Source organism: Petromyzon marinus, chromosome 21 (genome assembly GCF_048934315.1).
Source record: "Petromyzon marinus isolate PM22_M1 ecotype Great Lakes invasive population chromosome 21, UKy_Petmar_22M1.pri1.0, whole genome shotgun sequence".
Taxonomy (NCBI): domain Eukaryota; kingdom Metazoa; phylum Chordata; class Hyperoartia; order Petromyzontiformes; family Petromyzontidae; genus Petromyzon; species Petromyzon marinus.
Genome location: NC_133687.1, coordinates 6818731 through 6846156, shown reverse-complemented (window position 1 = coordinate 6846156; position 27426 = coordinate 6818731). Strand labels below are relative to the sequence as shown.

General features: G+C 56.7%; 1 long non-coding RNA gene across 21 annotated transcripts in view; it reads right to left on the bottom strand.

Moving 5' to 3' along the window:
- LOC116944475 (uncharacterized) overlaps positions 1 to 27138 on the bottom strand; it is a 62436-nt gene extending 35298 nt beyond the window's left edge. For 8 of the 21 annotated variants that reach the window (XR_012942510.1, XR_012942498.1, XR_012942512.1 and 5 more), the window contains exon 1: positions 87 to 27138. This is a non-coding gene — a long non-coding RNA (uncharacterized LOC116944475). The remainder of the gene's footprint in view (positions 1 to 86) is intronic. The other 13 variants (XR_012942506.1, XR_012942502.1, XR_012942518.1 and 10 more) reach the window with 12 other exon arrangements.
- Between the last annotated feature and the right edge of the window lie 288 nt (positions 27139 to 27426).

The window sequence follows — 27426 nt, the reverse complement described above, 5'->3', positions numbered from 1 at the left end:
CCACTTCTCTAGTACCAACACTCAAACACAGCCTGCACCACGCCTCTAGTACCAACACTCACACACAGCCTGCACCACCACCACGCCTTTAGTACCACAACACTCACACACAGCCTGCACCTCCACCAAGCCTCTAGTACCAACACTCACACACAGCCTGCACCACCACCACGCCTCTATTACCACAACACTCACACACAGCCTGCACCACCACTCCTCTAGTACCAACACTCACACACTGCCTGCACCACCACCACGCCTCTAGTACCAACACTCAAACACAGCCTGCACCACCACCACGCCTCTAGTACCAACAATCACTCGCAGCCTGCACCACCACCACGCCTATAGTACCACAACATCACACACAGCCAGCACCACCACGCTTCTAGTACCAACACTCACACACAGCCTGCACCACCACGCCTCTAGTACCAACATTCACACAGCCTCCACCACCACCACCACGCCTCTAGTACCAACACTCACACACAGCCTGCACCACCACGCCTCTAGTACCAGCACTCACACACAGCCTGCACCACCACCACGCCTCTAGTACCACAACACTCACACACAGCCTGCACCACCATGCCTCTAGTACCAACACTCACACACAGCCTGCACCACCACCACCACCACGCCTCTAGTACCAACACTCACACACAGCCTGCACCACCACCACCACGCCTCTAGTACTACAACACTCACACACAGCCTGCAACACCACCACGCATCTAGTACCAACACTCACACACAGCCTGCACCACTACCACCACCACGCCTCTAGTAAAAACACTCACGCACAGCCTGCACCACCACCACGCCTCTAGTGCCAACACTTACACACAGCCTGCACACCACCACGCCTCTAGTACCAACACTCACACACAGCCTGCACCACCACGCCTCTAATACCACAACACTCACACACAGCCTGCACCACCACCACCACGCCTCTAGTAGCAACACTCACACACAGCCTGCACCACCACGCCTCTAGTACCAACACTCACACACAGCCTGCACCACCACCACGCCTCTAGTACCACAACACTCACACACATTCTGCACCACCACCACGCCTCTAGTACCAACACTCAGACACAGCCTGCACCACCACCCCTCTAGTACCACAACACTCACACACAGCCTGCACCACCACGCCTCTAGTACCAACACTCACACACAGCCTGCACCACCACGCCTCTAGTACCACAACACTCACACACAGCCTGCACCACCACCACGCCTCTAGTACCAACACTCACACACAGCCTGCACCACCACCACGCCTCTAGTACCAACACTCAGACACAGCCTGCACCACCACCACGCCTCTAGTACGACAACACGAACACACAGCCTGCACCACCACCACGCCTCTAGTACCAACACTCAAACACAGCCTGCACCACCACCACGCCTCTAGTACCAACACTCACACACAGCCTGCACCACCACCACGCCTCTAGTACCAACACTCAAACACAGCCTGCACCACCACCACGCCTCTAGTACCAACACTCACACACAGCCTGCACCACCACCACGCCACTAGTACCACAACACTCACACACAGCCTGCACCATCACCAAGCCTCTAGTACCAACACTCACACACAGCCTGCACCACCACCACGCCTCTATTACCACAACACTCACACACAGCCTGCACCACCACGCCTCTAGTACCAACACTCACACACAGCCTGCACCACCACCATGCCTCTAGTACCAACAATCACTCACAGCCTGCACCACCACCACGCCTCTAGTACCAACACTCACACACAGCCTGCACCACCACGCCTCTAGGACCAACACTCACACACAGCCTGCACCACCACCACCACCACCACGCCTCTAGTACCAACACTCACACACAGCCTGCACCACCACGCCTCTAGTACCAACACTCACACACAGCCTGCACCTCCACGCCTCTATTACCACAACACTTAAACACAGCATGCACCACCACGCCTCTAGTACCAACACTCACACACAGCCTGCACCACCACGCCTCTAGTACCACAACACTTACACACAGCCTGCACCACCACGCCTCTAGTACCACAACACTCACACACAGCCTGCACCACCACCACCACCACGCCTCTAGTACCAACAATCACAGACAGCCTGCACCACCACCACGCCTCTAGTACCACAACACTCACACACAGCCAGCACCACCATGCCTCTAGTACCAACACTCACACACAGCCTGCACCACCACCACGCCTCTAGTACCAACACTCACACACAGCCTGCACCACCACCACGCCTCTAGTACCACAACACTCACACACAGCCTGGAACACCACCACGCATCTAGTACCAACACTCACACACAGCCTGCACCACTACCACCACCACGCCTCTAGTAAAAACACTCACGCACAGCCTGCACCACCACCACGCCTCTAGTGCCAACACTTACACACAGCCTGCACACCACCACACCTCTAGTACCAATACTCACACACAGCCTGCACCACCACGCCTCTAGTACCACAACACTCACACACAGCCTGCACCACCACCACCACGCCTCTAGTAGCAACACTCACACACAGCCTGCACCACCACGCCTCTAGTACCAACACTCACACACAGCCTGCACCACCACCACGCCTCTAGTACCACAACACTCACACAGATTCTGCACCACCACCACGCCTCTAGTACCAACACTCACACACAGCCTGCACCACCACCCCTCTAGTACCACAACACTCACACACAGCCTGCACCACCACGCCTCTAGTACCAACACTCACACACAGCCTGCACCACCACGCCTCTAGTACCACAACACTCACACACAGCCTGCGCCACCACCACGCCTCTAGTACCAACACTCACACACAGCCTGCACCACCACCACGCCTCTAGTACCAACACTCAGACACAGCCTGCACCACCACCACGCCTCTAGTACCACAACACTCACACACAGCCTGCACCACCACCACGCCTCTAGTACCAACACTCAAACACAGCCTGCACCACCACCACGCCTCTAGTACCAACACTCACACACAGCCTGCACCCTCACCACGCCACTAGTACCACAACACTCACACACAGCCTGCACCACCACCAAGCCTCTAGTACCAACACTCACACACAGCCTGCACCACCACCACGCCTCTATTACCACAACACTCACACACAGCCTGCACCACCACGCCTTTAGTACCAACACTCACACACAGCCTGCACCACCACCACGCCACTAGTACCACAACACTCACACACAGCCTGCACCACCACGCCTCTAGTACCAACACTCACACACAGCCTGCACCACCACCACCACGCCTCTAGTACCAACACTCACACACAGCCTGCACCACCACGCCTCTAGTACCAACACTCACACACAGCCTGCACCACCACGCCTCTAGTACCACAACACTCACACACAGCATGCACCACCACGCCTCTAGTACCAACACTCACACACAGCCTGCACCACCACGCCTCTAGTACCACAACACTCACACACAGCCTGCACCACCATGCCTCTAGTACCACAACACTCACACACAGCCTGCACCACCACCACGCCTCTAGTACCAACAATCACACACAGCCTGCACCACCACCACGCCTCTATTGCCAACACTCACACACAGCCTGTACACCACCACGCCTATGGTACCAACACTCACACAAGCCTTGACCACCACGTCTCTAGTACCACAACAATCACACACAGCCTGCAGCACCACCACCACGCCTCTATTACCAACGCACACACAGCCATCACCACCACGCCTCTAGTACCATCAATCACACACAGCCAGCACCACCACGCCTCTAGTACCACAACACTCACACACAGCCTGCACCACCACGCCTCTAGTACCACAACACTCACACACAGCCTGCACCACCACCACGCCTCTAGTACCACAACACTCACACGCAGCCTGCACCACCACCACGCCTCTCGTACCAACACTCACACACAGCCAGCACCACCACCACGCCTCTAGTACCAACACTCACACAAAGTCTGCACCACCACGCCTCTAGTACCACAACACTCACACACAGCCTGCACCACCACGCCTTTAGTACCAACACTCACACACAGCCTGCACCACCACGCCTCTAGTACCACAACAATCACACACAGCCTGCACCACCATGCCTCTAGTACCAACACTCACACACAGCCTGCACCACCACCACCACCACGCCTCGAGTACCAACACTCACACACAGCCTGCACCACCACCACGCCTCTAGTACCACAACACTCACACACAGCCTGCACCACCACCACGCATCTAGTACCAACACTCACACACAGCCTGCACCACCACCACCACGCCTCTTGTACCAACACTCACGCACAAGCTGCACCACCACCACGCCTCTATTGCCAACACTCACACACAGCCTGCACACCACCACGCCTCTAGTACCAACACTCACACACAGCCTGCACCACCACCACGCCTCTAGTACCAACACTCACACACATCCTGCACCACCACCACGCCTCTAGTACCAACACTCAGACACAGCCTGCACCACCACCACGCCTCTAGTACGACAACACGAACACACAGCCTGCACCACCACCACGCCTCTAGTACCAACACTCAAACACAGCCTGCACCACCACCACGCCTCTAGTACCAACACTCACACACAGCCTGCACCACCACCACGCCTCTAGTACCAACACTCAAACACAGCCTGCACCACCACCACGCCTCTAGTACCAACACTCACACACAGCCTGCACCACCACCACGCCACTAGTACCACAACACTCACACACAGCCTGCACCACCACCAAGCCTCTAGTACCAACACTCACACACAGCCTGCACCACCACCACGCCTCTATTACCACAACACTCACACACAGCCTGCACCACCACGCCTCTAGTACCAACACTCACACACAGCCTGCACCACCACCATGCCTCTAGTACCAACACTCACACACAGCCTGCACCACCACGCCTCTAGGACCAACACTCACACACAGCCTGCACCACCACCACCACCACCACGCCTCTAGTACCAACACTCACACACAGCCTGCACCACCACGCCTCTAGTACCAACACTCACACACAGCCTGCACCACCACGCCTCTATTACCACAACACTTACACACAGCCTGCACCACCACGCCTCTAGTACCACAACACTCACACACAGCCTGCACCACCACCACGCCTCTAGTACCAACAATCACAGACAGCCTGCACCACCACCACGCCTCTAGTACCACAACACTCACACACAGCCAGCACCACCATGCCTCTAGTACCAACACTCACACACAGCCTGCACCACCACCACGCCTCTAGTACCAACACTCACACACAGCCTGCACCACCACCACGCCTCTAGTACCACAACACTCACACACAGCCTGGAACACCACCACGCATCTAGTACCAACACTCACACACAGCCTGCACCACTACCACCACCACGCCTCTAGTAAAAACACTCACGCACAGCCTGCACCACCACCACGCCTCTAGTACCACAACACTCACACACAGCCTGCACCACCACCACCACCACCACGCCTCTAGTAGCAACACTCACACACAGCCTGCACCACCACGCCTCTAGTACCAACACTCACACACAGCCTGCACCACCACCACGCCTCTAGTACCACAACACTCACACAGATTCTGCACCACCACCACGCCTCTAGTACCAACACTCACACACAGCCTGCACCACCACCCCTCTAGTACCACAACACTCACACACAGCCTGCACCACCACGCCTCTAGTACCAACACTCACACACAGCCTGCACCACCACGCCTCTAGTACCACAACACTCACACACAGCCTGCACCACCACCACGCCTCTAGTACCAACACTCACACACAGCCTGCACCACCACCACGCCTCTAGTACCAACACTCAGACACAGCCTGCACCACCACCACGCCTCTAGTACCACAACACTCACACACAGCCTGCACCACCACCACGCCTCTAGTACCAACACTCAAACACAGCCTGCACCACCACCACGCCTCTAGTACCAACACTCACACACAGCCTGCACCACCACCACGCCACTAGTACCACAACACTCACACACAGCCTGCACCACCACCAAGCCTCTAGTACCAACACTCACACACAGCCTGCACCACCACCACGCCTCTATTACCACAACACTCACACACAGCCTGCACCACCACGCCTTTAGTACCAACACTCACACACAGCCTGCACCACCACCACGCCTCTAGTACCAACAATCACAGACAGCCTGCACCACCACCACGCCTCTAGTACCACAACACTCACACACAGCCAGCACCACCATGCCTCTAGTACCAACACTCACACACAGCCTGCACCACCACCACGCCTCTAGTACCAACACTCACACACAGCCTGCACCACCACCACGCCTCTAGTACCACAACACTCACACACAGCCTGGAACACCACCACGCATCTAGTACCAACACTCACACACAGCCTGCACCACTACCACCACCACGCCTCTAGTAAAAACACTCACGCACAGCCTGCACCACCACCACGCCTCTAGTGCCAACACTTACACACAGCCTGCACACCACCACACCTCTAGTACCAATACTCACACACAGCCTGCACCACCACGCCTCTAGTACCACAACACTCACACACAGCCTGCACCACCACCACCACCACCACGCCTCTAGTAGCAACACTCACACACAGCCTGCACCACCACGCCTCTAGTACCAACACTCACACACAGCCTGCACCACCACCACGCCTCTAGTACCACAACACTCACACAGATTCTGCACCACCACCACGCCTCTAGTACCAACACTCACACACAGCCTGCACCACCACCCCTCTAGTACCACAACACTCACACACAGCCTGCACCACCACGCCTCTAGTACCAACACTCACACACAGCCTGCACCACCACGCCTCTAGTACCACAACACTCACACACAGCCTGCACCACCACCACGCCTCTAGTACCAACACTCACACACAGCCTGCACCACCACCACGCCTCTAGTACCAACACTCAGACACAGCCTGCACCACCACCACGCCTCTAGTACCACAACACTCACACACAGGCTGCACCACCACCACGCCTCTAGTACCAACACTCAAACACAGCCTGCACCACCACCACGCCTCTAGTACCAACACTCACACACAGCCTGCACCACCACCACGCCACTAGTACCACAACACTCACACACAGCCTGCACCACCACCAAGCCTCTAGTACCAACACTCACACACAGCCTGCACCACCACCACGCCTCTATTACCACAACACTCACACACAGCCTGCACCACCACGCCTTTAGTACCAACACTCACACACAGCCTGCACCACCACCACGCCTCTAGTACCAACAATCACAGACAGCCTGCACCACCACCACGCCTCTAGTACCACAACACTCACACACAGCCAGCACCACCATGCCTCTAGTACCAACACTCACACACAGCCTGCACCACCACCACGCCTCTAGTACCAACACTCACACACAGCCTGCACCACCACCACGCCTCTAGTACCACAACACTCACACACAGCCTGGAACACCACCACGCATCTAGTACCAACACTCACACACAGCCTGCACCACTACCACCACCACGCCTCTAGTAAAAACACTCACGCACAGCCTGCACCACCACCACGCCTCTAGTGCCAACACTTACACACAGCCTGCACACCACCACACCTCTAGTACCAATACTCACACACAGCCTGCACCACCACGCCTCTAGTACCACAACACTCACACACAGCCTGCACCACCACCACCACCACGCCTCTAGTAGCAACACTCACACACAGCCTGCACCACCACGCCTCTAGTACCAACACTCACACACAGCCTGCACCACCACCACGCCTCTAGTACCACAACACTCACACAGATTCTGCACCACCACCACGCCTCTAGTACCAACACTCACACACAGCCTGCACCACCACCCCTCTAGTACCACAACACTCACACACAGCCTGAACCACCACGCCTCTAGTACCAACACTCACACACAGCCTGCACCACCACGCCTCTAGTACCACAACACTCACACACAGCCTGCACCACCACCACGCCTCTAGTACCAACACTCACACACAGCCTGCACCACCACCACGCCTCTAGTACCAACACTCAGACACAGCCTGCACCACCACCACGCCTCTAGTACCACAACACTCACACACAGCCTGCACCACCACCACGCCTCTAGTACCAACACTCAAACACAGCCTGCACCACCACCACGCCTCTAGTACCAACACTCACACACAGCCTGCACCACCACCACGCCACTAGTACCACAACACTCACACACAGCCTGCACCACCACCAAGCCTCTAGTACCAACACTCACACACAGCCTGCACCACCACCACGCCTCTATTACCACAACACTCACACACAGCCTGCACCACCACGCCTTTAGTACCAACACTCACACACAGCCTGCACCACCACCATGCCTCTAGTACCAACAATCACTCACAGCCTGCACCACCACCACGCCTCTAGTTCCAACATTCACACACAGCCTGCACCACCACCATGCCTCTAGTACCACAACATCACACACAGCCAGCACCACCACGCTTCTAGTACCAACACTCACACACAGCCTGCACCACCACGCCTCTAGTACCAACACTCACACACAGCCTGCACCACCACCACCACGCCTCTAGTACCAACACTCACACACAGCCTGCACCACCACGCCTCATGTACCAACACTCACACACAGCCTGCACCACCACGCCTCTAGTACCACAACACTCACACACAGCATGCACCACCACGCCTCTAGTACCAACACTCACACACAGCCTGCACCACCACGCCTCTAGTACCACAACACTCACACACAGCCTGCACCACCACGCCTCTAGTACCACAACACTCACACACAGCCTGCACCACCACGCCTCTAGTACCAACACTCACACACAGCCTGCACCACCACCACCACGCCTCTAGTACCAACACTCACACACAGCCTGCACCAAGACGCCTCATGTACCAACACTCACACACAGCCTGCACCACCACGCCTCTAGTACCACAACACTCACACACAGCCTGCACCACCACCACCACGCCTCTTGTACCAACACTCACGCACAAGCTGCACCACCACCACGCCTCTATTGCCAACACTCACACACAGCCTGCACACCACCACGCCTCTAGTACCAACACTCACACACAGCCTGCACCACCACCACGCCTCTAGTACCAACACTCACACACATCCTGCACCACCACCACGCCTCTAGTACCAACACTCAGACACAGCCTGCACCACCACCACGCCTCTAGTACGACAACACGAACACACAGCCTGCACCACCACCACGCCTCTAGTACCAACACTCAAACACAGCCTGCACCACCACCACGCCTCTAGTACCAACACTCACACACAGCCTGCACCACCACCACGCCTCTAGTACCAACACTCAAACACAGCCTGCACCACCACCACGCCTCTAGTACCAACACTCACACACAGCCTGCACCACCACCACGCCACTAGTACCACAACACTCACACACAGCCTGCACCACCACCAAGCCTCTAGTACCAACACTCACACACAGCCTGCACCACCACCACGCCTCTATTACCACAACACTCACACACAGCCTGCACCACCACGCCTCTAGTACCAACACTCACACACAGCCTGCACCACCACCATGCCTCTAGTACCAACACTCACACACAGCCTGCACCACCACGCCTCTAGGACCAACACTCACACACAGCCTGCACCACCACCACCACCACGCCTCTAGTACCAACACTCACACACAGCCTGCACCACCACGCCTCTAGTACCAACACTCACACACAGCCTGCACCACCACGCCTCTATTACCACAACACTTACACACAGCCTGCACCACCACGCCTCTAGTACCACAACACTCACACACAGCCTGCACCACCACCACGCCTCTAGTACCAACAATCACAGACAGCCTGCACCACCACCACGCCTCTAGTACCACAACACTCACACACAGCCAGCACCACCATGCCTCTAGTACCAACACTCACACACAGCCTGCACCACCACCACGCCTCTAGTACCAACACTCACACACAGCCTGCACCACCACCACGCCTCTAGTACCACAACACTCACACACAGCCTGGAACACCACCACGCATCTAGTACCAACACTCACACACAGCCTGCACCACTACCACCACCACGCCTCTAGTAAAAACACTCACGCACAGCCTGCACCACCACCACGCCTCTAGTGCCAACACTTACACACAGCCTGCACACCACCACACCTCTAGTACCAATACTCACACACAGCCTGCACCACCACGCCTCTAGTACCACAACACTCACACACAGCCTGCACCACCACCACCACCACGCCTCTAGTAGCAACACTCACACACAGCCTGCACCACCACGCCTCTAGTACCAACACTCACACACAGCCTGCACCACCACCACGCCTCTAGTACCACAACACTCACACAGATTCTGCACCACCACCACGCCTCTAGTACCAACACTCACACACAGCCTGCACCACCACCCCTCTAGTACCACAACACTCACACACAGCCTGCACCACCACGCCTCTAGTACCAACACTCACACACAGCCTGCACCACCACGCCTCTAGTACCACAACACTCACACACAGCCTGCACCACCACCACGCCTCTAGTACCAACACTCACACACAGCCTGCACCACCACCACGCCTCTAGTACCAACACTCAGACACAGCCTGCACCACCACCACGCCTCTAGTACCACAACACTCACACACAGCCTGCACCACCACCACGCCTCTAGTACCAACACTCAAACACAGCCTGCACCACCACCACGCCTCTAGTACCAACACTCACACACAGCCTGCACCACCACCACGCCACTAGTACCACAACACTCACACACAGCCTGCACCACCACCAAGCCTCTAGTACCAACACTCACACACAGCCTGCACCACCACCACGCCTCTATTACCACAACACTCACACACAGCCTGCACCACCACGCCTTTAGTACCAACACTCACACACAGCCTGCACCACCACCACGCCTCTAGTACCAACAATCACAGACAGCCTGCACCACCACCACGCCTCTAGTACCACAACACTCACACACAGCCAGCACCACCATGCCTCTAGTACCAACACTCACACACAGCCTGCACCACCACCACGCCTCTAGTACCAACACTCACACACAGCCTGCACCACCACCACGCCTCTAGTACCACAACACTCACACACAGCCTGGAACACCACCACGCATCTAGTACCAACACTCACACACAGCCTGCACCACTACCACCACCACGCCTCTAGTAAAAACACTCACGCACAGCCTGCACCACCACCACGCCTCTAGTGCCAACACTTACACACAGCCTGCACACCACCACACCTCTAGTACCAATACTCACACACAGCCTGCACCACCACGCCTCTAGTACCACAACACTCACACACAGCCTGCACCACCACCACCACCACCACGCCTCTAGTAGCAACACTCACACACAGCCTGCACCACCACGCCTCTAGTACCAACACTCACACACAGCCTGCACCACCACCACGCCTCTAGTACCACAACACTCACACAGATTCTGCACCACCACCACGCCTCTAGTACCAACACTCACACACAGCCTGCACCACCACCCCTCTAGTACCACAACACTCACACACAGCCTGCACCACCACGCCTCTAGTACCAACACTCACACACAGCCTGCACCACCACGCCTCTAGTACCACAACACTCACACACAGCCTGCACCACCACCACGCCTCTAGTACCAACACTCACACACAGCCTGCACCACCACCACGCCTCTAGTACCAACACTCAGACACAGCCTGCACCACCACCACGCCTCTAGTACCACAACACTCACACACAGCCTGCACCACCACCACGCCTCTAGTACCAACACTCAAACACAGCCTGCACCACCACCACGCCTCTAGTACCAACACTCACACACAGCCTGCACCACCACCACGCCACTAGTACCACAACACTCACACACAGCCTGCACCACCACCAAGCCTCTAGTACCAACACTCACACACAGCCTGCACCACCACCACGCCTCTATTACCACAACACTCACACACAGCCTGCACCACCACGCCTTTAGTACCAACACTCACACACAGCCTGCACCACCACCATGCCTCTAGTACCAACAATCACTCACAGCCTGCACCACCACCACGCCTCTAGTTCCAACATTCACACACAGCCTGCACCACCACCATGCCTCTAGTACCACAACATCACACACAGCCAGCACCACCACGCTTCTAGTACCAACACTCACACACAGCCTGCACCACCACGCCTCTAGTACCAACACTCACACACAGCCTGCACCACCACCACCACGCCTCTAGTACCAACACTCACACACAGCCTGCACCACCACGCCTCATGTACCAACACTCACACACAGCCTGCACCACCACGCCTCTAGTACCACAACACTCACACACAGCATGCACCACCACGCCTCTAGTACCAACACTCACACACAGCCTGCACCACCACGCCTCTAGTACCACAACACTCACACACAGCCTGCACCACCACGCCTCTAGTACCACAACACTCACACACAGCCTGCACCACCACCACGCCTCTAGTACCAACAATCACACACAGCCTGCACCACCACCACGCCTCTATTGCCAACACTCACACACAGCCTGCACATCACCACGCCTATGGTACCAACACTCACACAAGCCTTGACCACCACGCCTCTAGTACCACAACAATCACACACAGCCTGCAGCACCACCACCACGCCTCTATTACCAACGCACACACAGCCATCACCACCACGCCTCTAGTACCATCAATCACACACAGCCAGCACCACCACGCCTCTAGTACCACAACACTCACACACAGCCTGCACCACCACGCCTCTAGTACCACAACACTCACACACAGCCTGCACCACCACCACGCCTCTAGTACCACAACACTCACACGCAGCCTGCACCACCACCACGCCTCTAGTACCAACACTCACACACAGCCAGCACCACCACCACCACGCCTCTAGTACCAACACTCACACAAAGCCTGCACCACCACGCCTCTAGTACCACAACACTCACACACAGCCTGCACCACCACGCCTTTAGTACCAACACTCACACACAGCCTGCACCACGACGCCTCTAGTACCACAACAATCACACACAGCCTGCACCACCATGCCTCTAGTACCAACACTCACACACAGCCTGCACCACCACCACCACCACGCCTCGAGTACCAACACTCACACACAGCCTGCACCACCACCACGCCTCTAGTACCACAACACTCACACACAGCCTGCACCACCACCACGCATCTAGTACCAACACTCACACACAGCCTGCACCACCACCACCACCACGCCTCTTTTACCAACACTCACGCACAAGCTGCACCACCACCACGCCTCTATTGACAACACTCACACACAGCCTGCACACCACCACGCCTCTAGTACCAACACTCACACAAGCCTGCACCACCACGCCTCTTGTACCACAACACTCACACACAGCCTGCACCACCACGCCTCTAGTACCAACACTCACAAACAGCCTGCACCACCACGTCTCTAGTACCAACACTCACACACAGCCTGCACCACTACCCCGCCTCTAGTACCACAACACACACACACACACATTCTGCACCACCACCACGCCTCTAGTACCAACAATCACACACAGCCTGCACCACCACGCCTCTAGTACCAACACTCACACACAGCCTGCACCACCACCACGCCTCTAGTACCACAACACTCACACACAGCCTGCACCACCACCACGCCTCTAGTACCAACACTCACACACAGCCAGCACCACTCCGCCTCTAGTACCAACACTCACACACAGTCTGCACCACCACCACCACCACACTCACACGCAGCCTGCACCAAAACGCCTCTAGTACCAACACTCACACACAGCCTGCACCACCACCCCTCTAGTACCACAACACTCACACACAGCCTGCACCACCACGCCTCTAGTACCAACACTCACACACAGCCTGCACCACCACGCCTCTAGTACCACAACACTGACACACAGCCTGCACCACCACCAGGCCTCTAGTACCAACACTCACACACAGCCTGCACCACCACCACGGCTCTAGTACCAACACTCAAACAAAGCCTGCACCACCACCACGCCTCTAGTACCAACACTCACACACTGCCTGCACCACCACCACGCCTCTAGTACCACAACACTCACAAACATCCTGCACCACCACCAAGCCTCTAGTACCAACACTCACACACAGCCTGCACCACCACCACGCCTCTATTACCACAACACTCACACACAGCCTGCACCACCACGCCTCTAGTACCAACACTCACACACAGCCTGCACCACCACCACGCCTCTAGTACCAACAATCAAACACAGCCTGCACCACCACCACGCCTCTAGTACCACAACATCACACACAGCCAGCACCACCACGCGTCTGGTACCAACACTCACACACAGCCTGCACCACCACCATCACCACCACCACCACCACGCCTCTAGTACCAACACTCACACACAGCATGCACCACCACGCCTCTAGTACCAACACTCACACACAGCCTGCAACACCACGCCTCTAGTACCACAACATTCACACACAGCCTGCACCACCACGCCTCTAGTACCAACACTCACACACAGCCGGCACCACCACGCCTCTAGTACCACAACACTCACACACAGCCTGCACCACCACGCCTCTAGTACCAACACTCACACACAGCCTGCACCACCACCACCACGCCTCTAGTACCAACAATCACACAAGCCTTCACCACCACGCCTCTAGTACCACAACACTCACACACAGCCTGCAGCACCACCACCACGCCTCTATTACCAACGCACACACAGCCATCACCACCACGCCTCTAGTACCATCAATCACACACAGCCAGCACCACCACGCCTTTAGTACCACAACACTCACACACAGCCTGCACCACCACGCCTCTAGTACCACAACACTCACACACAGCCTGCACCACCACCACGCCTCTAGTACCACAACACTCACACGCAGCCTGCATCACCACCACGCCTCTAGTACCAACACTCACACACAGCCAGCACTACCACCACGCCTCTAGTACCAACACTCACACAAAGCCTGCACCACCACGCCTCTAGTACCACAACACTCACACACAGCCTGCACCACCACGCCTTTAGTACCAACACTCACACAAGCCTTCACCACCACGCCTCTAGTACCACAACACTCACACACAGCCTGCAGCACCACCACCACGCCTCTATTACCAACGCACACACAGCCATCACCACCACGCCTCTAGTACCATCAATCACACACAGCCAGCACCACCACGCCTCTAGTACCACAACACTCACACACAGCCTGCACCACCACGCCTCTAGTACCACAACACTCACACACAGCCTGCACCACCACCACGCCTCTAGAACCACAACACTCACACGCAGCCTGCACCACCACCACGCCTCTAGTACCAACACTCACACACAGCCAGCACCACCACCACGCCTCTAGTACCAACACTCACACAAAGCCTGCACCACCACGCCTCTAGTACCACAACACTCACACACAGCCTGCACCACCACGCCTTTAGTACCAACACTCACACACAGCCTGCACCACCACGCCTCTAGTACCACAACAATCACACACAGCCTGCACCACCATGCCTCTAGTACCAACACTCACACACAGCCTGCACCACCACCACCACCACGCCTCGAGTACCAACACTCACACACAACCTGCACCACCACCACGCCTCTAGTACCACAACACTCACACACAGCCTGCACCACCACCACGCATCTAGTACCAACACTCACACACAGCCTGCACCACCACCACCACCACGCCTCTTGTACCAACACTCACGCACAAGCTGCACCACCACCACGCGTCTATTGCCAACACTCACACACAACCTGCACACCACCACGCCTCTAGAACGAACACTCACACAAGCCTGCACCACCACGCCTCTTGTACCACAACACTCACACACAGCCTGCACCACCACGCCTCTAGTACCAACACTCACATACAGGCTGCACCACCACGTCTCTAGTACCAACACTCACACACAGCCTGCACCACCACCCCGCCTCTAGTACCACAACACACACACACATTCTGCACCACCATCACGCCTCTAGTACCAACAATCACACACAGCCTGCACCACCACGCCTCTAGTACCAACACTCACACACAGCCTGCACCACCACCACGCCTCTAGTACCAACACTCACACACAGCCAGCACCACTCCGCCTCTAGTACCAACACTCGCACACAGCCTGCACCACCACCACACTCACACGCAGCCTGCACCAAAACGCCTCTAGTACCAACACTCACACACAGCCTGCACCACCACCCCTCTAGTACCACAACACTCACACACAGCCTGCACCACCACGCCTCTAGTACCAACACTCACACACAGCCTGCAAACCACGCCTCTAGTACCACAACACTCACACACAGCCTGCACCACCACCAGGCCTCTAGTACCAACACTCACACACAGCCTGCACCACCACCACGCCTCTAGTACCAACACTCAAACAAAGCCTGCACCACCACCACGCCTCTAGTACCAACACTCACACACAGCCTGCACCACCACCACGCCTCTAGTACCACAACACTCACAAACATCCTGCACCACCACCAAGCCTCTAGTACCAACACTCACACACAGCCTGCACCACCACCACGCCTCTATTACCACAACACTCACACACAGCCTGCACCACCACGCCTCTAGTACCAACACTCACACACAGCCTGCACCACCACCACGCCTCTAGTACCAACAATCAAACACAGCCTGCACCACCACCACGCCTCTAGTACCACAACATCACACACAGCCAGCACCACCACGCTTCTGGTACCAACACTCACACACAGCCTGCACCACCACCACCACCACCACGCCTCTAGTACCAACACTCACACACAGCATGCACCACCACGCCTCTAGTACCAACACTCACACACAGCCTGCACCACCACGCCTCTAGTACCACAACATTCACACACAGCCTGCACCACCACGCCTCTAGTACCAACACTCACACACAGCCGGCACCACCACGCCTCTAGTACCACAACACTCACACACAGCCTGCACCACCACGCCTCTAGTACCAACACTCACACACAGCCTGCACCACCACCACCACGCCTCTAGTACCAACAATCACACAAGCCTTCACCACCACGCCTCTAGTACCACAACACTCACACACAGCCTGCAGCACCACCACCACGCCTCTATTACCAACGCACACACAGCCATCACCACCACGCCTCTAGTACCATCAATCACACACAGCCAGCACCACCACGCCTTTAGTACCACAACACTCACACACAGCCTGCACCACAACGCCTCTAGTACCACAACACTCACACACAGCCTGCACCACCACCACGCCTCTAGTACCACAACACTCACACGCAGCCTGCATCACCACCACGCCTCTAGTACCAACACTCACACACAGCCAGCACTACCACCACGCCTCTAGTACCAACACTCACACAAAGCCTGCACCACCACGCCTCTAGTACCACAACACTCACACACAGCCTGCACCACCACGCCTTTAGTACCAACACTCACACAAGCCTTCACCACCACGCCTCTAGTACCACAACACTCACACACAGCCTGCAGCACCACCACCACGCCTCTATTACCAACGCACACACAGCCATCACCACCACGCCTCTAGTACCATCAATCACACACAGCCAGCACCACCACGCCTCTAGTACCACAACACTCACACACAGCCTGCACCACCACGCCTCTAGTACCACAACACTCACACACAGCCTGCACCACCACCACGCCTCTAGAACCACAACACTCACACGCAGCCTGCACCACCACCACGCCTCTAGTACCAACACTCACACACAGCCAGCACCACCACCACGCCTCTAGTACCAACACTCACACAAAGCCTGCACCACCACGCCTCTAGTACCACAACACTCACACACAGCCTGCACCACCACGCCTTTAGTACCAACACTCACACACAGCCTGCACCACCACGCCTCTAGTACCACAACAATCACACACAGCCTGCACCACCATGCCTCTAGTACCAACACTCACACACAGCCTGCACCACCACCACCACCACGCCTCGAGTACCAACACTCACACACAACCTGCACCACCACCACGCCTCTAGTACCACAACACTCACACACAGCCTGCACCACCACGACGCATCTAGTACCAACACTCACACACAGCCTGCACCACCACCACCACCACCACGCCTCTTGTACCAACACTCACGCACAAGCTGCACCACCACCACGCGTCTATTGCCAACACTCACACACAACCTGCACACCACCACGCCTCTAGAACGAACACTCACACAAGCCTGCACCACCACGCCTCTTGTACCACAACACTCACACACAGCCTGCACCACCACGCCTCTAGTACCAACACTCACATACAGCCTGCACCACCACGTCTCTAGTACCAACACTCACACACAGCCTGCACCACCACCCCGCCTCTAGTACCACAACACACACACACATTCTGCACCACCATCACGCCTCTAGTACCAACAATCACACACAGCCTGCACCACCACGCCTCTAGTACCAACACTCACACACAGCCTGCACCACCACCACGCCTCTAGTACCAACACTCACACACAGCCAGCACCACTCCGCCTCTAGTACCAACACTCGCACACAGCCTGCACCACCACCACACTCACACGCAGCCTGCACCAAAACGCCTCTAGTACCAACACTCACACACAGCCTGCACCACCACCCCTCTAGTACCACAACACTCACACACAGCCTGCACCACCACGCCTCTAGTACCAACACTCACACACAGCCTGCAAACCACGCCTCTAGTACCACAACACTCACACACAGCCTGCACCACCACCAGGCCTCTAGTACCAACACTCACACACAGCCTGCACCACCACCACGCCTCTAGTACCAACACTCAAACAAAGCCTGCACCACCACCACGCCTCTAGTACCAACACTCACACACAGCCTGCACCACCACCACGCCTCTAGTACCACAACACTCACAAACATCCTGCACCACCACCAAGCCTCTAGTACCAACACTCACACACAGCCTGCACCACCACCACGCCTCTATTACCACAACACTCACACACAGCCTGCACCACCACGCCTCTAGTACCAACACTCACACACAGCCTGCACCACCACCACGCCTCTAGTACCAACAATCAAACACAGCCTGCACCACCACCACGCCTCTAGTACCACAACATCACACACAGCCAGCACCACCACGCTTCTGGTACCAACACTCACACACAGCCTGCACCACCACCACCACCACCACGCCTCTAGTACCAACACTCACACACAGCATGCACCACCACGCCTCTAGTACCAACACTCACACACAGCCTGCACCACCACGCCTCTAGTACCACAACATTCACACACAGCCTGCACCACCACGCCTCTAGTACCAACACTCACACACAGCCGGCACCACCACGCCTCTAGTACCACAACACTCACACACAGCCTGCACCACCACGCCTCTAGTACCAACACTCACACACAGCCTGCACCACCACCACCACGCCTCTAGTACCAACAATCACACACAGCCTGCACCACCACCACGCCTCTAGTACCACCACACTCACACACAGCCTGCACACCACCACGTCTCGATTGCCAACACTCACACACAGCCTGCACACCACGACGCCTCTAGTACCAACACTCACACAAGCCTGCACCACCACGCCTCTAGTACCACAACACTCACACAGAGCCTGCACCACCACCACCACGCCTCTAGTACCAAAGCACACGTAGCCATCACCACCACGCCTCTAGTACCAACACTCACACACAGCCAGCACCACCACGCCTCTAGTACCACAACACTCACACACAGCCTGCACCACCACCACGCCTCTAGTACCACAACACTCACACGCAGCCTGCACCAACAGCACGCCTCTAGTACCACAACATCACACACAGCCAGCACCACCACGCTTCTGGTACCAACACTCACACACAGCCTGCACCACCACCACCACCACCACGCCTCTAGTACCAACACTCACAAACAGCCTGCACCACCACGCCTCTAGTACCAACACTCACACACAGCCTGCACCACCACGCCTCTAGTACCACAACATTCACACACAGCCTGCACCACCACGCCTCTAGTACCAACACTCACACACAGCCGGCACCACCACGCCTCTAGTACCACAACACTCACACACAGCATGCACCACCACGCCTCTAGTACCAACACTCACACACAGCCTGCACCACCACCACCACGCCTCTAGTACCAACAATCACACACAGCCTGCACCACCACCACACCTCTAGTACCACCACACTCACACACAGCCTGCACACCACCACGCCTCGATTGCCAACACTCACACACAGCCTGCACACCACGACACCTCTAGTACCAACACTCACACAAGCCTGCACCACCACGCCTCTAGTACCACAACACTCACACACAGCCTGCAGCACCACCACCACGCCTCTAGTACCAAAGCACACGCAGCCATCACCACCACGCCTCTAGTACCAACACTCACACACAGCCAGCACCACCACGCCTCTAGTACCACAACACTCCCACACAGCCTGCACCACCACGCCTCTAGTACCACAACACTCACACAGCCTGAACCACCACCACGCCTCTAGTACCAACACTCACACACAGCCTGCACCACCACGCCTCTAGTACCAACACTCACACACAGCCTGCACCACCACCACCACGCCTCGAGTACCAACACTCACACACAGCCTGCACCACCACCACGCCTCTAGTACCACAACACTCACACACAGCCTGCACCACCACCACGCCTCTATTGCCAACACTCACACACAGCCTGCACACCACCACGCCTCTAGTACCAACACTCACACAAGCTTGCACCACCACGCCTCTAGTACCACAACACTCACACGCAGCCTGCACCACCACAACGCCTCTAGTACCAACGCACACACAGCCATCACCACCACGCCTCTAGTACCAACACTCACACACAGCCAGCACCACCACGCCTCTAGTACCACAACACTCACACACAGCCTGCACCACCATGCCTCTAGTACCACAACACTCACACACAGCCTGCACCACCACCACGCATCTAGTACCAACACTCACGCTCAACCTGCACCACCACCACGCCTCTAGTACCACAACACTCACACACAGCCTGCACCACCACAACGCCTCTAGTACCAACGCAAACACAGCCATGCACCACCACCACCACGACCACCACGCCTCTAGTACCAACACTCACACACAGCCTGCACCACCACGCCTCTAGTACCAACACTCACACACAGCCTGCACCACCACGCCTCTAGTACCACAACACTCACACACAGCATGCACCACCACGCCTCTAGTACCAACACTCACACACAGCCTGCACCACCACGCCTCTAGTACCACAACACTCACACACAGCCTGCACCACCACGCCTCTAGTACCACAACACTCACACACAGCCTGCACCACCACCACCACCACGCCTCTAGTACCAACAATCACACAGCCTGCACCACCACCACGCCTCTAGTACCACAACACTCACACACAGCCTGCACCACCACCACCACGCATCTAGTACCAACACTCACACACAGCCTGCACCACCACCACGCCTCTATTGCCAACACTCACACACAGCCTGCACACCACCACGCCTCTAGTACCAACACTCACACAAGCCTTCACCACCACGCCTCTAGTACCACAACACTCACACACAGCCTGCAGCACCACCACCACGCCTCTATTACCAACGCACACACAGCCATCACCACCACGCCTCTAGTACCATCAATCACACACAGCCAGCACCACCACGCCTCTAGTACCACAACACTCACACACAGCCTGCACCACCACGCCTCTAGTACCACAACACTCACACACAGCCTGCACCACCACCACGCCTCTAGTACCAACACTCACACACAGCGTGCACCACCACCACGCCTCTAGTACCACAACACTCACACAGCCTGCACCACCACGACTCTAGTACCAACACTCACACAGCCTGCACCACCACCCTCTATTACCAACACTCACACACAGCCTGCACCAGCATGCCTCTAGTACCAACACTCACACACAGCCAGCACCACCACCACGCCTCTAGTACCAACACTCACACACAGCCTGCACCACCACGCCTCTAGTACCACAACACTCACACACAGCCTGCACCACCACCACGCCTCTAGTACTAACACTCACACACAGCCTGCACCACCATGCCTCTAGTACCAACACTCACACACAGCCTGCGACACCACCACGCCGCTAGTACCAACACTCACACAGCCAGCACGACCACGGCTCTAGTACCACAACACTCGCACACAGCCTGCACCACCACCACGCCTCTAGTACCACAACACTCACACACAGCCTGCACCACCACCACGCCTCTAGTACCAACACTCACACACAGCCTGCACCACCACCACGCCTCTAGTACCAACACTCACACACAGCCTGCGTCACCACCGCGCCTCTAGTACCACAACACTCACACACAGCCTGCACCACCACGCCTCTAGTACCAACACTCACACACAGCCTGCACCACCACGCCTCTAGTACCAACACTCACACACAGCCTGCACCATCACGCCTCTAGTACCAACACTCACACACAACCAGCACCACCACGCCTCTAGTACCAACACTCAAAAACAGCCTGCACCATCACCACGCCTCTAGTACCAACACTCACACACAGCCTGCACCACCACCATGCCTCTAGTACCAACAATCACACACAGCCTGCACCACCACCACGCCTCTAGTACCAACACTCACACACAGCCTGCACCATCACCACGCCTCTAGTACCAACACTCACACACAGCCTGCACCACCACGCCTCTAGTACCAACACTCACACACAGCCAGCACCATCACCACGCCTCTAGTACCAACACTCACACAGAGCCTGCACCACCACCACGCCTCTAGTACCAACATTCACACAGCCAGCACCACCACGCCTCTAGTACCAACACTCACACACAGCCAGCACCATCACCACGCCTCTAGTACCAACAGTCACACACAGCCTGCACCACCACCACGCCTCTAGTACCAACATTCACACAGCCAGCACCACCACGCCTCTAGTACGACAACACTCACACACAGCCTGCACCACCACCACGCCTCTAGTACCACAACACTCACACACAGCCAGCACCACCACCACGCCTCTAGTACCACAACACTCACACACAGCCAGCACCACCACGCTTCTAGTACCAACACTCACACACATCCTGCACCACCACCACGCCTCTAGTACCAACACTCACACACAGCCTGCACCACCACCACGCCTCTAGTACCAACACTCACACATAGCCTGCACCACCACCACGCCTGTAGTATCAACACTCACACACAGCCTGCACCACCACGCCTCTAGTACCAACACTCACACACAGCCTGCACCACCACCACGCCTCTAGTACCAACACTCACCCACAGCCTGCACCACCACCACGCCTCTAGTACCAACACTCACACACAGCCTGCACCACCACCACCACGCCTGTAGTATCAACACTCACACATAGCCTGGACCACCACGCCTCTAGTACCAACACTCACACACAGCCTGCACCACGACCACGCCTCTAGTACCAACACTCACACACAGCCTGCACCACCACCACGCCTCTAGTACCAACACTCACACACAGCCTGCACCACCACGCCTCTAGTACCAACACTCACACACAGCAGGCACCACTACCACGCCTCTAGTACCAACACTCACACAGCCTGCATCACCACCACGCCTCTAGTACCAACACTCACACACAGCCTGCACCACCACCACGCCTCTAGTACCAACACTCACACACAGCCTGCACCACCACCACGCCTCTAGTACCAACACTCACACACAGCCTGCACCACCACCACGCCTCTAGTACCAACACTCACACAGCCTGCACCACCACCACGCCTGTAGTATCAACACTCACACACAGCCTGCACCACCACGCCTCTAGTACCAACACTCACACACAGCCTGCACCACCACCACGCCTCTAGTACCATCACTCACACACAGCCTACACCACCACGCCTCTAGTACCAACACTCACACACAGCCTGCACCACCACCACGCCTCTAGTACCAACACTCACACACAGCCTGCACCACCACCACGCCTCTAGTACCAACACTCACACACAGCATGCACCACCACGCCTCTAGTACCAACACTCACACACAGCCTACACCACCACACCTCTAGTACCACAACACTCACACACAGCCTGCACCACCAACACGCCTCTAGTACCACAACACTCACACATAGCCTGCACCACCACCACGCCTCTAGTACACACACTCACACACAGCCTGCACCACCACCACGCCTCTAATACCAACACTCACGCACAGCCTGCACCACCACCACGCCTCCAGTACCACAACACTCACACACAGCCTACACCACCACCATGCCTCTAGTAACAACACTCACACACAGCCTGCACCACCACCACGCCTCTAGTACCACAACACTCACACACAGCCTGCACCACCACCACGCCTCTAGTACCAACACTCACACACAGCCTGCACCACCACGCCTCTAGTACCACAACACTCACACACAGCCTGCACCACCACGCCTCTAGTACCAACACTCACACACAGCCTGCACCACCACGCCTCTAGTACCACAACACTCACACACAGCCTGCACCACCACGCCTCTAGTACCAACACTCACACACAGCCTGCACCACCACCACCACGCCTCTAGTACCACAATACTCACACACAGCCTGCACCACCACCACCACGCCTCTAGTACTAACACTCACGCACAGCCTGCACCACCACCATGCCTCTAGTACCAACACTCACACACAGCCTGCACCACCACCACGCCTCTAGTACCACAACACTCACACAGCCTGCACCACCACGCCTCTAGTACCAACACTCACACACAGCCTGCACCACCACTCTCTAGTACCAACACTCACACACAGCCTGCACCACCACGCCTCTAGTACCAACACTCACACACAGCCAGCACCACCACCACGCCTCTAGTACCAACACTCACACACTGCCTGCACCACCACCATGCCTCTAGTACCAACACTCATACACAGCCTGCACCACCACCACGCCTCTAGTATCAACAATCACACACAGCCTGCACCACCACCATGCCTCTAGTACCATCATCACACACAGCCTGCACCACCACCACGCCGCTAGTACCAACACTCACACAACCAGCACCACCACGCCTCTAGTACCAACACTCACACACAGCCTGCACCACCACGCCTCTAGTTCCACAACACTCACTCACAGCCTGCACCACCACGCCTCTAGTACCAACACTCACACACAGCCTGCACCACCACGCCTCTAGTACCACAACACTCACACACAGCCTGCACCACCACGCCTCTAGTACCAACACTCACACACAGCCTGCACCACCACCACACCTCTAGTACTACAACACTCACACACAGCCTGCACCACCACCACCACGCCTCTAGTACTAACACTCACGCACAGCCTGCACCACCACCACGCCTCTAGTACCAACACTCACACACAGCCTGCACCACCACCACGCCTCTAGTACCACAACACTCACACAGCCTGCACCACCACGCCTCTAGTACCAACACTCACACACAGCCTGCACCACCACCCTCTAGTACCAACACTCACACACAGCCTGCACCACCACGCCTCTAGTACCAACACTCACACACAGCCAGCACCACCACCACGCCTCTAGTACCAACACTCACACACAGCCTGCACCACCACCACCACGCCTCTAGTACCAACACTCATACACAGCCTGCACCACCACCACGCCTCTAGTAGCAACAATCACACACAGCCTGCACCACCACCACGCCTCTAGTACCAACACTCACACAACCAGCACCACCACGCCTCTAGTACCACAACACTCACACACAGCTTGCATCACCACGCCTCTAGTACCAACACTCACACACAGCCTGCACCACCACCACGCCTCTAGTACCACAACACTCACACACAGCCAGCACCACCACGCCTCTAGTACCAACACTCACACACAGCCTGCACCACCACGCCTCTAGTCCCAACACTCACACACAGCCTGAACCACCACCACGCCTCTAGTACCAACACTCACACACAGCATGCACCACCACCACGCCTCTAGTATCACAACACTCACACACAGCCTGCACCACCACCACACCTCTAGTACCAACACTCACACACAGCCTGCAACACCACCACACCTCTAGAACTACAACACTCACACACAGCCTGCACCACCACCACCACCACGCCTCTAGTACCAACAATCACACACAGCCTGCACCACCACCATCCCTCTAGTACCAACACTCACACACTGCCTGCACCACCACCACACCTCTAGTACCAACACTCACACACAGCCTGCAACACCACCATCCCTCTAGTACCAACACTCACACACATCCTGCACCACCACCACGCCTCTAGTACCAACACTCACACACAGCCTGCACCACCACCACCACGCCTCTAGCGCGTCCGTGGAGATAGAAACACAAAAGGGAGAACACACAAAATGAATTCCCAACATTTCCCATCACCGCCCGTCCCCCACCCCCCCTATCGCTTTCAATCGTTGAGCGGCCGCTCGAATTCATTCTCGTTCCGGATCCCTAAATGAGTTCTCGTTGACCCAGACGCTTGGTGTCGCGTGGTACAGAGAGAGAGAGGTGGGGGGGGGCAGCCAGCACAGAAAGTCCCCGTTACAACGACCACTCCAGCCCCACCACGACAGCCCCCCCCCAATCTGTATTCCACCGCCCCCCCCCAATCTGTATTCCCCTGCCCCCCGCCCCAACTCCACCACGCCAGAGGACGGCGCGCGAGGAGGTCCCCGCGGGCTCCTCTTCAAGGACTCCTCCGACGGTCTCCATCGTCCGCCTGTGTCCCATTTCTCGCCCTCTCCTCACTGGCTCCTCGCTCTCTCCTTGCTCTCTCGCTCGCTCTCGATGTGCCACGCTATAGACGCTTCGTCCGGCGTTCATCCCCGTCTTTTGTTGTTGTTGTTGTTGTTACCTTGCTCGCTCTCTCT